Genomic DNA, 15345 nt, shown 5'->3' with positions numbered 1-15345 from the left:
GCCCGTACTGCAGTTCTTCCTTCTATTTCTTATCCCGACACAGGCTACGTTCAGATTGCCAGTCCAAAAAAGCACATGAAATCCGTTTCAAGCTACATTCATATGTGGTTTGAAATCCTATTCAAATCACATATCAGGGCATCGGCTTCAGTCTGAACGATCGGATTTCGCGTGGTATGTGACTCTCACGTTAAATGTAAACGTCAGACGTTAGAGGAAACACGCTGAAAGTCGCTGTCGAAACAATTCTGTGTTGTTGCAAAGTGCCGGACGAGCAGAACATTATTATTTCTGAAACATATTTTGAAACCAGCGCGGAAAAAAAGCTGTAGTGCATAATATCCTCATACAGTTCTGCAGCTCAAGACGCAGTAGTCCAGCGCGGCGGCTACACATTCCCATGTTGTAAAATTTAAATAAGACGACATCTCGATTGCAAATGCAAACCCCTCCATCAACACAATGTCAGTGCCATATTGCCTAAGAGCTGCATGGATACACACATCGGATCTGAACAGTTGCGATACACAGTGTGGACATCATTTTAGATCAGATTCCAATCGGATACAAAGATAATCGGATTTGGACTGACAGTGTGAATGTAGCCATAGTTAAATACGTCAACATTTTAGCCATAGTCAACGCTTCATTAACACATGTCATGTGGTTGATGAGCTGATGCTGTGCCTCTCTCAACCACAAACGCCTTCTTTCATCAGTTTTTTACACTCTTCTCTTTAACTTTTGGCAGTAGATAGAACTCGAAATGTTTTTTCCCGATGCGACCGATTAGTACAGACCAAAACTCGACCATTTTTCAGCAGCAATAATCAGCCAAATTTGCGAGTCCGTTCAGTTCAATGGCATTGTTTACGTTCAGTGCCTCCAAAATGGCCGACTTCCGGTTTGATGACGCGCCGTGAAACCCTCTATACATTATAACATAAATAATGATTTAAAAACCTGAAAGAAGCAGTTTTTTTGTTGTTGTTTTTTGGGTTTTTTTTTTGATAAAAGACATCGTTATGTTTCGCTTCTCTGTCTGCGCTTCAGAGAGCATCCAAAGCCGCTAAACTTATGGAAAGTTTTCAGTCAGGGAATCCGTTTCTCAAAGATGCGCAACGATTTATAGATTTATTTGGAACTATTTTCATTGGCGATATAGATCAAAATGTAAGTCATGTAATATTAACAACTTGTTTATTTTAATCAACGTCCTACTGATGTTCGGGACAGCACTCTTCCTCATCTGATAATGTTGCTTAACTTAGGCTATTGTTAGAAATAGAAGGGGAAAAAAACAAGGATAGCCTAGAGGAACTTTTTTGTGAATTGTATTCTGTTTCAGAAATGGGCTTTTATTGTAATATCTGTTGATTAATTTTGTTTCAGTGGTCTGTTATGCTTCATAATAAAATGTATGGCTACCCATCCGCAGCTTTACTGGTCTTGTTTATGCACCAGCTGCAAATGCTAACAAATAAACAGCGTTAGTTTTTGTATCAACAATCATGAATTAAAAATGCTAAGTCAGTCTTTGTTTGTATTGCATGTTCACTCTTAATACAACGAAACAGCCTAGGTCTCCCATCCCTCACAAACTCGCGGTCGAGTACGTCATAATGATCGCCGCATTCCTCAGAACGCTCGGTGACGTTATAATGAGTGCAGCGGATTTTTTCTTCTTGTAGCGAGTCGGCGATTGAGTGAGTAGCCTAATGCTTTTTACACTGGGTTTGGGAATCTGAATTTTAATCTTTATATAATTTGCAGAAGAATCTGCTTAAACTGTGGAATGCTATTGTATAGATTTGCTGTAGCTACATTTAGATAAATAAATAGGCATGGCTACACTGGTTTGTGTGGAAATGAGAGCATGATATGTGAATCAATAATGATCAAATCTTTTTATATATATAATTGTAGATCATTTATATTCAAATGACAAAAAGATAGCAGATCTGATGACACACTGAAGTGATACTGAAAGCTTATTTGCCTTAAGCTGATTTGTTTAAATCAATCAAATTTGCCTTGACAACCGGCAAAATAAAACATGACTATATACATTTACATTATGCGCATCTGAGTTATTCACATTAGTAGGTAAATTGATAAAAATAATAATTAACTTTCTTAGCTTCATTGTTCATTTTAAATACATTTCAAGGAGGCTCTCAGCCTCACTTGCCTCTTCTGATGGATCGCCACTGGGCATACACTGTATACATTTTTATTTTTAAGAAAATTAAAGGCCTACTACATTTTCCACGTTCCACTCCATCTCACGCACAGTCGTGTCCACACAGCTATTAGTTGGTGGACCAGTGTGACACCGCACAATTTCTTATTTATACTTTAGCAGATGTCAAAGAGCAGTACTGAGTCGTGTCAACATTCTTCTATCTTAACAATCACCTACCGTATGCGTTGTTGAGCACACACCGTTAGCGCGAACACAAAAATTGGCCTACACATGGATGTCTGTTGAACTTCAGATGACAAAATGCGGAATGTGGACGACAGAAGTTTACGTTGGGCTTAAGACAACAAGCTTTCAGGTTCTTGTACTGTATGTTTACTCAAATCATCTCTTCCCTTTCTCTTTCTTTCATAGTGTTTCACAGATAGTATATTGCAAATAGTATTGTTCACTTCCAGTTCATCGATATGAGTTTGTCAACCATGCCCACCATTTTTGAGAGTGCAGAGCAGTCATCATCTACTGAGTACTCAGATGAGCTTACTACGGCCCTTGCTGCGGGACGGTGGTGGGCGATAATGGAGGTTTCGGACCCCATACCTGAGGATTATGATCTTCCAGATCCACACAGGGAGCACCTGTGCCCGCCAGATCCACACAGGAAGCACCTGTGCCTGCCAGATCCACACGGGAAGCACCTGTGCCCGCCAGATCAACACAGAGAGCACCTGTGCCCGCCAGAGCCACACGGGAAGCACCTGTGCCCGCCAGATCAACACAGGAAGCACCTGTGCCCGCCAGATCCACACAGAGAGCACCTGTGCCTGCCAGAGCCACACGGGAAGCACCTGTGCCCGCCAGATCCAAACAGGAAGCACCTGTGCCCGCCAGAGCCACACAGAGAGCACCTGTGCCCGCCAGATCAACACAGGAAGCACCTGTGCCCGCCAGAGCCACACAGAGAGCACCTGTGCCCGCCAGATCAACACAGGAAGCACCTGTGCCCGCCAGAGCCACACAGGAAGCACCTGTGCCCGCCAGAGCCACACAGGAAGCACCTGTGCCCGCCAGAGCCACACAGGAAGCACCTGTGCCCGCCAGATCCACAGAGGGAGAACCCGTGCCCGTCAGATCCACAGAGGGAGCACCTGTGCCTGTCAGATCCACAGAGGGAGCACCTGTGCCCATAGGGTCCAAACAAAGAGGAATACTCAGGATCCCATTACATTTGACTAAACACCTGATACATGCCTCTTTTGAAACACCCATGCCCATCCAGTCTCTACAGAGGGCACCAGTGGCGTCCTCAAAGGTGCTCACATACTCCTCAGATGGAGCACCCATGCCGGACAAGATGGGACCTAGGCCCAAACTTAAGATCCCTGAGCCATTAAGGCAGGAGCTGCTGCAGAAGAAGCCTTACACTTTTCTGCAGGGACCACCCATGCCCATCCAGTCTCTACAGAGGGCACCAGTGGCGTCCTCAAAGGTGCTCACATACTCCTCAGATGGAGCACCCATGCAGGACAAGATGGGAGCTAGGCCCAAACTTAAGATCCCTGACCCATTAAGGCAGGAGCTGCTGCAGAAGAAGCCTTACACTTTTCTGCAGGGACCACCCATGCCCATCCAGTCTCTACAGAGGGCACCAGTGGCGTCCTCAAAGGTGCTCACATACTCCTCAGATGGAGCACCCATGCAGGACAAGATGGGACCTAGGCCCAAACTTAAGATCCCTGAGCCATTAAGGCAGGAGCTGCTGCAGAAGAAGCCTTACACTTTTCTGCAGGGACCACCCATGCCCATCCAGTCTCTACAGAGGGCACCAGTGGCGTCCTCAAAGGTGCTCACATACTCCTCAGATGGAGCACCCATGCAGGACAAGATGGGAGCTAGGCCCAAACTTAAGATCCCTGAGCCATTAAGGCAGGAGCTGCTGCAGCAGAAGCCTTACACTTTTCTGCAGGGACCACCCATGCCTGACAACATCACAAAGAGGCAAAATCAAAAGATCCCTGAGCCTGAGATAGCGCCTGTTTGTTGCACACAGGGAGTACTTGATATTGGCAAGATCTCCGAGAAGAGAGATGCTAAAAACCCTGAGCTACTGAGGCAGCATTCGCAAAATGTGTCTTCCGCAAAACTCAGGATCCCTAGGAAGCAGAGGGAGAAGTTGAGGGATTGGTGGGGGCATCAGCAGAAGAATGTGCAAAAGGGAGTGTCTGTGCCTGCCAAGACCCCACAGAGAACACTTGCTCCACCGTGTTCCCCACTGCAACCACCCAGGTCTCCCGAGGGAGCACCCATGTCCAGATGGAGTAAGAGCGTGTGTCTATGGAGCACAGAAGCTTCTGTAAGTCCCTTATATCGCTAGTTTTTACTTATTTTAAAATGTATTCAAACAAGTAAACGTTACCTTTAACTATGCTACTATGTTTTCAAGGTCCTCAATTTAAAATCCTTTTATATTTAAAAATGATAAAAAAAGATACGCCTTTAGATGTAGTCTAAGAAGCACCCATTAAACCTGCCCAGCATTGCAAGATTATATCTGTTCTCTCAACAGGACAACGCAGGTCTGTGTCAGGCACCTCCACAAAAGAGTTGTGTGGAACTGAGGCGCTACAACCATCCAGCCCCTCAGGTAACCACTTCACAACCGAACCGGAGAACTCGGAACAGACTTCAGCCCAGGTCCCAGCCGACCCGTAAAAGAGCATTGATTAGACCCTCCTATCTCTCAATTTTACTAAGATTTAGTAACTAAATACTTTACTTAATCTAGGATGATCATGCGAATCATTTCATATCATATCAAATCCTTTTCACTTCAGACCCCTCATATCGAATTGGTAGAAGCAACTTTTCTTTAGATTTTCTTTAAGAATCACTCATTAAATCTGGTCAGCGTTACATGATTATGTCTGTTCCTTTAACAGGACAGTGCAGGAGTGGACAGGTCAGCCCCACAAAAAAAGCAGCGGACGGCTATCAAAGTCAACAATCAACAGTCGAATCCAGGCAGCTTAGACCAAATGGACTATTTATGTAGCATATTTGCTAAATTTTGTGTAATTTCCAATATTTAATATTGTAATTGTATATGAGTACATGTCTTATGTGAATACATACAGACAGTATAATAAAATATATATATATATATACAAACTGTGTATTTATTTATTTATTTGTCAATGACAACACACATTAATTAGTGTTATATAAACAGATCATTTTCATCTGCTGTCACTGGGCTGATTAAATTCACACACTAAGCCAAAGAATAGCATTGTAACAACATATATTCATATTTACCACAATTTATGGCTAAAGACAATGGCTATGTAATACAACTGATTCACTATTTCAGTATACATTTTCTTGCAACAATAGCCTGACATCACCAGATAAAGGTTTGTTTTATTTTTATGACAGATTTAAGTCCAAAGACTTTTACTATACTTTACTTTTATCAGTGGAATTTTTGTATACAAAAAAAATACATATATTTTAGGAAGCTTCTGGTGCATTTATTTGGTGCATGTTTCACTAGATTCGCTTTTGCTTTGTATACTTAAAGATTCAGTTTTTCTGGAAATTGTACTTCATACTTCATAAGTATTTATTTCGTTTATGCCATATATTTACATAAACTGACTTTCTGATGCATGGCCCTGCAAAAGAAACAATATATGAATGAATCAGAATGCATGAAAAAGTTGCAGAATGTAACTGCACATTACTATGATATATATCAAGAAGAAGTGTTTGATTTGTGTCAAAGCTCTTTGGTGGTTCCCCTTGATTGCATAACATTTTAAATATAGAAATCATTCAATTATGTTTTTAAATCTTAAAAACCAAGCGCTCCCTTTATAACGCGGCTAACTTTGCTCACTCACGCAAAAACTCCTGTTATTATCAATGAATCTAAATACACACTGTATATAATACAAATCAGGTTTATTAGCAAAATGTACAGACTTTCAGCTGTTTGCAATGAACAAATCAAACAAAAGTCATAGAAATAGCTCAACACAACAAACAAACGTTTCAAGTGTTTTCCCGAAATTCAACTGAAAATGCAACTTTTAATGACTTATGCAGTCTCAAAATTATTTTGTAAAAATTATATATAAATCTCTTATTTACATAATGTCTACGCTTTGTTATAATGAGATGATTTGCAAGAGCGTAGAACATAGTTAAACAGTGTTTTGAAGGGTATTGAGCAGATTCTGACTAACTTACAGTAAACAGTAAACACCTCTTATTGGTCATTGCGTTACACAGACATGCCTGAGATTAGGGGTGTGCCGGTTTCAGAATTGGTGATGACGGTTATGACGCGAGTCAAATGTGACGGTTCGTAACATAACCGTCGTTGTCGTCGTCGTGGCATTGGGGGAAGGGGGTTTTAGGATGGTCGGTTGAATAACTGTTCATTAGTTATAGGTCAACTTAATTTGAATAAACAAGCAGACACTGATTAGCAACTCGCTTTACGTTTATTTAAAATGAACAGCAAGACAACTAGAAGTGAATGAGCTTTCCATTAAATGAATCACACACAGTAAACAAATCCTTAACAAAAACAAACGTTGCAATGAACGTGCTTTGTTTTAAAGGTGCTAAATGTAACTTTTCTTTTAAAATGAATCCTTTTTTTTATTGCCCGTGTGTGAAGGGGTTGTAATCACACATTATAATGATCCACTTGTCGGGTTTTGCTATTACCTCTGAAGGCCAATATTCATATTTATATGTGAAGTCTCCGGGTCGGATTTTCTGTGAAATCCATCGGATGTGACGTGCATGCGCGCTCCAGAGCCTCTCTCCTTTTTATATACAGTCTATGCGACGGCACTGCAGCTGACGACATGGAGTCTGATAAAACCAAACAACGACCTGCCTCCAGCACAACACACACTCCAACACAAACTCCACATAAATAGAAAAAACAAAACAAAACAAAATTGTATCTGCTGAAGCTCGTCAGACCACAGGTGAATCGGATCGACTTAGGACGAAAACACGGATCAACATCGGCAGAGCGTTTGAATTATGGAGAGACCTCCGCTATTTTTATTGTGATAAATTACAAGTTTTCAGATATGCTGAAATAATGGTAAACTGTAATGAAATAGCAAGGTAAACTACAACATATATGAGACATGAAATGAATACAAAAGACTGTTCCAAGATAACAAAAAGTAGGTGCTTTAGGATGTAACTTTTATTTTATGTACTAGATCTACTGTCTAACGTCACTCATCCCACTACTACCATATTGTTTATAATACACATTTCCAGACACGTTCAGTACAGTAATGTTACATCCTACGATCTTACTGTTACACTGAAATTGTTCAGTCTAGTCACTAACCGTTTTCGTTATCATATTATACATTCACCTATGTTGACATTGCTGATTGTGAAAGATACACGAATAGTTAGTGAAATGCCTTAACACCACAAATGTAACGTTATCATGGTACGAGCATGGAGCATTAGTTCAACGTCAAGCTGATAAAAGTAGCCTATTATTGTAACGTTGCAGTGGGAGTTTACATGAGTTTCCAGCATGTTGTGTGATGCTTTCTCCGGTGTGTTGAAAGTCTCCGTGTGGCCGGTACCATGAGTGCCCGCTCTTGTGTTTGAGCACACGCATGAGCACGAGCGCTCTTGTAATAATTGGTTGCAATCTGAAACATCACCGATAGAGGCCGCTAAAAAATGCATATAGCACCTTTAAATAAATCACACACAGTAAACAAAACCTTAACAAAAAAACTTTGCAATTTAGATGCGCAAACTGGGTGCCAGTGCGGTGAGACGTAGTAGCCTACATGCTCGGACAGATTCAGCTTTAAGTCGTTCATCCTCGGATGCGGCGTCGCACGCGCTGTTACAAAAATAGCCGTGCACACAGCCAAGCGAAATGGGGTCTTGCGCACCCAACGCATCATTTTTGCTGGGCGCACCTTCGTGCTCGTGCGGACGCGTCGAGGATAAACAAGGCTTTACTCCGTGTCAGCGCACGCTCTGATCGGTAAAGGTGCACAGACCTCTCCTGAATCATCTCCAGCAGTAGCAGCCTCCGAAGCACCACTAACTCCGCCTCCGTTTCCCTCGTAAGCTGATATTAGTATTTAAACATTCTCTATGATAAAAAAATGTTTGAAAAAAAAAATTTGTAATAGCACGGTTTTGGCGGTTATTGAGTTCTAATGACAGTGTTCAACTATAACCATCGGTTTCACGGTTAACCGTCACAACCCTACCTGTGATTGGCTACAATATTCAGCGCTGCAAAAACACGTTGTATGGAAACCTTTGTGATAGAAACCAAGAGCTCACACACAAATATACGCAGGACTGTTTGAAAGCAATTTTAAAAACCCATCGGATCTACACAAATCACACAAATGACCTATTCGGTGGCAAGGTGACAAGTTTGCATCCCTGATTCTGAATATGGTAAAAATTACAGCATTACAGTAATGATCTCAAGAAGAATAACAAGAAACGCTTAAGTAAAACATCTGTTAGAGTTAATGAGACTTTTGGGGGGAAAATGTCATACAAAAAAAATGTCACATTATAAAAATATCATAAAATTCTTACAGGTTTGATTTACTGCCTTTTTTCTTGTAATATTGGGATGAAATGTATGGAAGCTTGTTTCCGCCTTGGAATAAAAATTTTAAATGTCATTGCGACTTTTTATCTCACAATTCTGACTTTTTTCCTTAAAATTGTGAGATATAAAGTTGCAATTGCGAGTTATGAAGTCAGAATTGCATGATATAAAGTATTTTTCTCTCAGAATTGTCAGTTTATATCTCACGATTCTGACTTTCTAACTCAAAACTCTTTATTACTTTATATCGCACAATTGTAAGAAAAAAAGTCAGAATTGTGTTTCAAAAAGTTGCACTTGTCTTTTCTAAAATTTTATTCCGTGGCGGAAACAAGCTTCCATAGAAATGTGACCTGGGGCCAGTTGCATAAACAGCCATTAACTGTGTCTTAAGAACTAGTATGACCAACTAGGAGTTAGTTAGGGGTAATCGAGTCTTACTTTTTGGTATCAAATTAGACAAATCTACGTTTCATGTAACAGACTTGTATGAACAGTCTAAGAGAAAAAAAATGGATTGTGTAATGGATACTTACAAAAGATTGTAAGACTAGTCTTAGTGTTTTATGAAAGCAGCCCCAGGACATGTTTTCATGAGATTCACCTGTCTGTATACAACACAAATCCTCCTCACCTTCAGGACATATTGCCAGGCTCGATCCACATCTCCATCAGAGCTGAAGCGCCTCATTATCATTGCATGCAGCTCAGGAAACTAAACAGTGATAAAAGAGTGAAACTGGTTGGGAGATCTTTAGAAAATCCAAACTGTTTTACAATTACGTTTCTGTAATAAACCAAGTCAACCATTAGACCTGAGTCCCCTTTCTGCACTTCAGGGAAGTGACATCATGTTGTGAGAGCACAGATGCGTTCAGCTGTCGTACCTGTTGGCAAGCAAACAGAACGGGCCCGGTGGCCAGACCCAGTTTGAGATCGGCAGCTGACGGCTTCCCCAGGCGGTTTGCGCAGGACGTGAAGTCCAGAACGTCATCCACAAGCTGAAAAAGACAACCAACTTCTATTTTACCTGACTTTAAACATAATAATTCAAGATAAAACCAATGTGGCCTGTAATGAATCATTTGTAATGAAAGAATTCAACTATAACAGCACAGATTTATTAAAATATGCGGCCACAACCTAAAAGTTTGGCCCATATTTTCACTGCTTTAAGTTGCAGCATAAAACTTTTGTACTATTAACAGAACTGCAATCTATCAGACTAGATGTTTGAGCGAGCAATGACAGGGTGAAGTGAGACTTATATGCCTTTATTTGTAGTGTTGCTAGTGAAAGAAATGACACACTGCAGCTTTAACTGGAAGAACCAAACGAAACAGCAATTTTCAGTTTCTCGATTTTCTAATTCTGTCCATTTTTTTTTTTAAATGTTGCCAAGTGCATCGTGAATTTTCAGTTTTGGCCCAGAATTTTCATTCTGGTGCATCACTAACCAGAAGATACTTCTACTGCTGAAGTTTCTGTTATAATTAATAATTAACTACAATTACTCCCTGCATTTGTAACTGCAACAAAAGAACCATTGTTAACTTGGTGATCACAGACCACTGCATTACAAATAACATGCAAACAACGACAGATTCGATTTACACTGTGTAGATTAAATGCTTTATAAATGCTATTATTGCAAGTGTGAATAGTGATAGACTAGATGCTATTTAAACCAAGTGAAAATAGCATTTCACATATAAGTGAAAAAATTACCTGGAATGCAATGCCAACGTTTCGTCCATATTGCTAGGCTATCTCATGCACCTCAGGATCAGAATTCACCAAAATTGACACCTAAAATTCAAAAGAAACAATGCTGGTGTTCAACTTCTCTTCCAGCTCTGAACTTCATCTTATTATTGTTAAAAGGGAACGTACATACTGCCTTACAACTGTTTGCAATGAGACTGGCAGTCTTCTTGAAGGTTTTCTCAAGGTAGTGCTTGAATCTCTCGTTTTCATTCTCTTTAGACCCTAGCTGCATGAATTCACCTGGAATTGATCAATGAAAAATATAAATAGCAGGTCCACTGTATAAAACAAGTCTCATTCATAAATCTGTAGAGGCTTACCTCGTACGAGGTCTTCTATAACTTGTGACAGCACAGAAACTACTGTATTGTTCCCAATACGCGCTAATGCCATGGAGGCCGCAGACAGAATGAAATCTCCAGCCAGGATAGCCTAACAATTACAGATACAAATATTATTATTTTCATTTCATGACAACATTATTCAATTCTCTATAGAAGCTTGTTTCTGCCAAGAAATGTAAAAAATAAAGGTAAGTGCAACTTTTTTGACAATTCTGAACTTTTTCTCTCTCAACTGAGAGTTTATATTTCACAACTATGAGGGAGAAAAAGCCAACTGTGAGATATAAACACAACTGCAAGAAAAAAGTCAGAATTGTGTTTTCATATCTCGCAATGCTCGCTTTTCTAGAAATTGAGAGATTTAAAAAAGATTTTTAAAAAATTAAATCAGAATGCCTCTCAGAATTGCGACTGTATTTCTAAGAATTGTGAGAAACTCGCAATTGCGAGTTATAAAGTCCGAATTGCGAGATATAAACTTTCAATTTTGAGAAAAAAAAAAAAAAGAGTCAGAATTGTGAGATATAAACTCACAATTGCAAGAAGGAAAGTCAGAATCGTGAGATAAAAAGTCGCAATTACGTTTAGTTTTTTTATTTATTGCCTGATGGAAACAAGCTTCCATATTCTCAAATGATTTTCCTTCAGATTTCAAATTAGACATCAACACAGAACCAAAATGTGTGACCAACAGTTGAAAACCACCGATCTGCCAATCACAGAAATGCGACTGTTTCTCAGAATGAAATGCGACTGTTTCTCTCAGAATCGTAAGATTAACTCACATTGCGAGTTATACAAAGTCTGAATTGTGAGATATAGGCCCAGTTTCACAGACAGTGCTTAGATTAAGCCAGGATTAGGCCTTAGTTCAATTAAGACATTTAAGTAGCTTTTATAAACGTGCCTGAGAAAAAAAACATTACCTGTGTGCATCTTGAGACAAAATAATGGAACTGACATTTTTTAAGATATCAGTGCAAGTTGCTTTCAGTTAAAACAGCTCAAACAAGCATTTTAGTCTGGGACTAGACTTAAACCGTGTTTGTGAAAACAGGTGTTAAACTTTCAATCTTGAAGAAAAAAAAATTCGCTTTCGCAAATACGTTTTTTTTCAATTATTATTATTGCCTGGCGGAAACAAGCTTCCATAGTTCCAACTGATTTTCCTTCAGATTTCAAATTAGACATCAACACAGAACCAAAATGTGCGATCAACAGCTGAAAATCAGTTACTCACTTTTTTTCTCTCCCCACAATTTATTAATGGTGTTTTTCCCACGTCTTGTGTCCGAGTCATCGATAACGTCATCGTGCACCAGGCTGGCAGTGTGGATCATCTCAGAGATCATAGCGATAGAGCGCTGCGCCGGCAGCAAAACCCTGAGGACATCAGATGTGCCTTATTAACACTGACTGATGCATCACATTATGAATTCACACACACACAGCACTGAAGTGCTTTCTCACCCCTCTTTATTGCTGTGGACGTTACAAGCTCGAGCCATCAAGATCACAATCATCGGTCGAAAGGCTTTCCCCTTCCCATCAAAGTAATAATCACAGAGTGCTTTGAGCTCTGCTTTAGAGACGAGCAGCTGCTGAACACACGTTTAACAAGGTCAGTTTGAGCTCATAGAAGAGCATAAAACATCTCAGAGAAGTGGTGGAAAGTGTTTGGGCATTAATAATTATTAAATATAATACTTCATAAAACAACAGTGGACAAGAAAAACAATGTTTAGTGGTAAACGCTATGTAGAACTATGCAGTATTCTTGCTGTACCTTTTTTATGTCTTCATATAAATCTTGCAAGTCCTTTTGTGCAAGTGAGAAAGGATCTTTTAACTTTGCATCACTGTGTATACTGCAACAGACCCGTGGAGTTGAGAACAGACATCTAGAGCTGTGCCTGAAACACAAACATGGAAAAAAGATTCAATAAACACAATAAAAACACATATTTTTCTAGTTATTAAAAAAACAAAAACAATGTGCATGTATGAATGAATCTATAAATAAGGGAGAGCAGGGCTAGTTGACAAATTGACACTTAGGTTTGGTTTATTTTTGAAAATCAATATATTTATGTATTTAAAATGTATAATTAAAATGATGTAATGTTCTTAAAATCACATATTAATATTATACATATGTAATATTAAAGGCTGTTTAAAGGCTTTGCAACTTTGAATGGGGTCGTATAAACACATTTTACCAAATCACCCATTTAAATATATTTGTATTAGTGCTGGGCAACGATTAATCGCGAATAATCGTATCCAAAATAAAAGTTTGTGTTTACATAATAATATATGGGTGTACTGTGTGTAATTATTTTGTATATATATATAAATACACACACATGCATGTATATATTTTTGAAAAATGTATTATTTATATATAAAATATTTATAATATAAATTATGTATAAACGTATGTATTTACGTGCAAGTATTTCTTATATACATGTATGCGTGTGCATTTATATATACAAAATACCTGCACACAGCACACACACATATGTAAACACAAACTTGTATCTTGGATGCCCAGCACATAATATATATGCAATTTTTTTTTGGGGGGGGGTATATATATGGAGATAGATCATTTATATAATAATATGAAGTTATTTTATGTATATAATTAAAAAAATTCTACTTGAATATATATTTATAATAAATGAACATATTTCAGTAGAATGTAATTAATTTAATTACTCCAGTCTTCTGTCTTACATGATCCTTCAGAAAATAATTAATATGCTGATTTGCTGCTCAAGAAACATTTTGAATTACTATCAATATTGAAATGTTGTGCAGCTTAATTTTTGTGGGAAACATGATTATGAAACAAATCTTTTGTAAGATTTTAAATGCATTTACTGTAACAAACTATGTATATCTTTAAAGAGAAATATATCCTGCTAACCTCAAACTTCTGAACTAATTAAATAGTTTTGTTTAAATTATTATTTTTATTTTTTTTTAAACACACAACTGCTTTGGCTACCTGAAACTGTCATAAGTTATACTCATAACATTATACAACTAGACTTTGAACCTAATAGTTTTTTTGGAATAGTCCATGTTACACGTTCCCTGAGTGACAACTAGCCCCAGTGTACCTATACACATTTGTACTAACTAGTGGTACACATTTACACAATGACATTGACATACCTTGCAAGGATCATTGGTTTGTTAAAATTATGTAATGGGCCCTGCCGGAATAAAACCTGAAAAACATAAAGTACCCATCAAAACAATAGCGCAAACTGTGCTCAGGTCAGGATATGTGTCTTAACATTTGCCAACACAACTTACACAAGCACAACACAAGACTTCCTGTGCAACATTCTTGTCCACCAGTGACATTGAATGGCATGCAATACTGAACATGAGTCTAAATGAATGAGTTCTTGACCTTTAACACACAGGTCAGGCAGGAGGTCTTTACAAACACGACTGCATTCATCTGATCTAAGACTTTTTACACTATGACATTCGCACTCATCTCAAACCTAATGTGATAATATACGGCAGTGATCTGTCATTCATTGGCTCACACGCAGGTGACCTTCATCATCATCATCATCAGTGTGATCGCGTTACCTGTGTCACAGCGGAGGACGACGCGCTTCTTCTGCCTGCTGAAGCCGTGTGTGTAAAAGCTCTTCTGCTGAGCCCACAACACCAGTCCAGCACTACAGCAGCTCCTGCACTGCTCCTCCAGCACAGGCTCCACGGCACCGCCATGACGCCCCGACAGAGAGCGGCACATGCCCAATGCCCAGTGAAGACACGTTACGGAACCGCAGCATGAACCGGAAGCTATTGTCACGTGATGTTCTGCTGAAGGGAGGGGGGGGGGGGGGGGTCGTTTTAGAAATAGAATAAGCGGAAAAACTAAATTGGGCGTGGCATGGTGGCCCACAACTTGTCATTAATCGGTTAGGTGCGATAGTTCGATATAATAATGATCCTATTGTAAACAATAACAATAAAAACTTTATATAGTATAACAATTATTACACTATCAAAATATATATATCAATAAAAAGGAGTAAGCCTACTTATACTTTTACTGGATATTTTGTCGTTCTGAACCAGCATCTCTCACAGAAACCACCTCCAGTCCATTATCTGTTCATTAAACAGCAGTCCAGGTGAAAGGCACAGGACATTATGAGGTACATAGTCGTTCTTTTTTACTCAACTAAATACATTTAGCAATATATAGGCCTATTTCCAACTAAAAAAAAAAAGACTCAGTTATAGAATACACAGGAGGCCACAGAAGATCTAGCTGGATTAATGACAAGTATTCACAAGGAGGTGCTACAAAATTATTAAAGTCCCTATGAAATCAAATTTTTTTTTTT

At 39.0% G+C, this 15345-nt stretch overlaps 1 pseudogene; it reads right to left on the bottom strand.

The window, feature by feature from the left end:
- Positions 1-9397: 9397 nt before the first annotated feature.
- On the bottom strand, positions 9398-14743 carry LOC130084443 (all trans-polyprenyl-diphosphate synthase PDSS1-like; annotated as a pseudogene).
- Between the last annotated feature and the right edge of the window lie 602 nt (positions 14744-15345).

This window comes from Rhinichthys klamathensis, unplaced genomic scaffold, assembly GCF_029890125.1.
Source record: "Rhinichthys klamathensis goyatoka isolate OS25496 unplaced genomic scaffold, OSU_Roscu_1.1 h1tg000064l_1, whole genome shotgun sequence".
Classification (NCBI taxonomy): Eukaryota; Metazoa; Chordata; class Actinopteri; order Cypriniformes; family Leuciscidae; genus Rhinichthys; species Rhinichthys klamathensis.
This window is presented reverse-complemented; position numbering and strand designations above follow the sequence as displayed.